This window comes from Phoca vitulina, unplaced genomic scaffold, assembly GCF_004348235.1.
Source record: "Phoca vitulina isolate PV1807 unplaced genomic scaffold, GSC_HSeal_1.0 scaffold7, whole genome shotgun sequence".
NCBI lineage: Eukaryota > Metazoa > Chordata > Mammalia > Carnivora > Phocidae > Phoca > Phoca vitulina.
The window spans coordinates 70,483,005-70,484,887 of NW_022589710.1; positions in this window are offsets into that span (position 1 = coordinate 70,483,005).

A 1,883-nucleotide genomic window follows, 5' to 3' on the forward strand; every position below is an offset into this window, starting at 1 on the left:
GTGGTGAGCCTGGCCCGGGTGGAGGTGAGAGCGATGGCAGGACAGGTGGCCCGGCTGTCGGAGGCGGTGAGCCGGGCGGGAGCTGGAGCTGGGGGGGGGCGGGGGGGAGGCTGGTGGGAGCAGTGTGCAGAGCTGGGGCTGGGGGGGCCATGGAGGGTGCTGGGCTGCCGAGCTGGGCTGCAGAGGCTCAGCCTCCGTGGGCCAAACCCCATAGACGGTCAGGGCTCTTGTGGATGCACGGCCTTGGTCGGCCTGCGCTCCTAGGAAGGAGGGCAGGAGAGCCTGAGGCTCCCCGCTCGGCACTCCTGCCCCACCACGCCTGGAGCAGGAGCTCTGGGGAAGGCCGGGGGCAAGCCCTGCGCCTCAGGCTCCCTTGGCCCACCTCTGACTGGCAGGCCCAGCCAGGCAGGCCCCCACCCAGAGACAAGGCTGGGCAGGCTCGGGCTGCAGCGACCAGTGTCCCTACCCCCAGGGGAAGAGGGTGTCCCCTCAACAGAGGTGAGAGGCTGTTGACCGAGAAGCCCTGCCCTTGGGGCGTGTCCTCCACGGGTGGGGGGGTGGTGGTGACACTCCGCAGGCCCCAGGCCTGAGCTATTTTCCGCCCTTTATCACCCATCTGTCACAAGCAGCCTCCGAGTGGAGGGCACTCCTGTTACACTCTGCTGCTGCTGGAGGCCCCGAGGCCTCCCCGCTCCCATGCGGGGCCCTGCCCTGGGCCAGCCGGCCGGGGGTGGAGGGGGCACTGCCCGGGGCTGGAGGGGGGCTGTGGAGGAGCCGGGGGCGGTACCAAGAGCCATCCTCACCTCCTCCTGTGCGACGGGTGGGGAGACTGAGGCCCAGGACAGTCATGCTGTTGAGAAAGACGCTGAGCCATAGGGAGACAGAGCCCGGGACTCAAGCCAGTCCTGGGGGTAGGCAAAGGCCCCCACTTCCTCTCGGAGGAAGTGACATTTAAGGGGAAGCTGGAGCCTGAGCAAGATGCAGAGATGGGGCAAAGGCAGGTGGGGCAGGGAGGGTAGGTAGAGGGGAGGTGGGGTGGCGGGGAGGTGGAGGGAGACCCCCCGGCAGCAGACGAGGACCCAGGCAAAGGCACATGGCCAGAGAAGGCCTGGGGCTCCCGAGAGCCGCCTGGGGGGAGGGCACCGTCCTCACACGGGCACAGGGGCCCCAGGCTCTCTGCCTGAGCAAGGCCACTCTTCCCCTGAGCGACTGTCCCAGGCTCCCTCTGAGCCCCTGACACACACGGCCGTGCTTGCCCTCACCGAGCCCACGGAGGACGTTGCCACCAGGATCCCTATTTTCAGCTGAGTAGACTGAGGCACACAGAGCTTAGAGGCCTGTCCACGGTCACACATGGTCACACAGGGTCCCTGCTGAAGCTGGTGGGACCCACTGGGCTGCCCGCACCAGAGCCACGGAGACACACACGAACACACACACACACACACACAGAGGCACATTTACACTCAGACACACTCACGCACATGGCATGCACCCACATGCTTGTGCGATCACACCCCCCACTCACACTCACAGGTGCTCCACGTGCATGAGCACACTCATGCCCATATGTACAAATAGCCATGCATACTCGCATGTGCGTGCACACGCACGGACACGCACACTAAGATGTATGTGCAGCCACCCTCACACATACATGCAGGCACACACAGACATGCTCGCACATATATGCACATGGACACACGCTCACAGGCACACACGTGCACACACACGCACGCTCGTGCTCACACGTGTGCACACACGCTCACGTGCACACTCACACACGCTCGTGCTCACACGTGTGCATACACGCTCACATGCACACACTCATGCTTGCACACACACGCTCGTGCTCACACATGTGCATACACGCTCACGTGCTC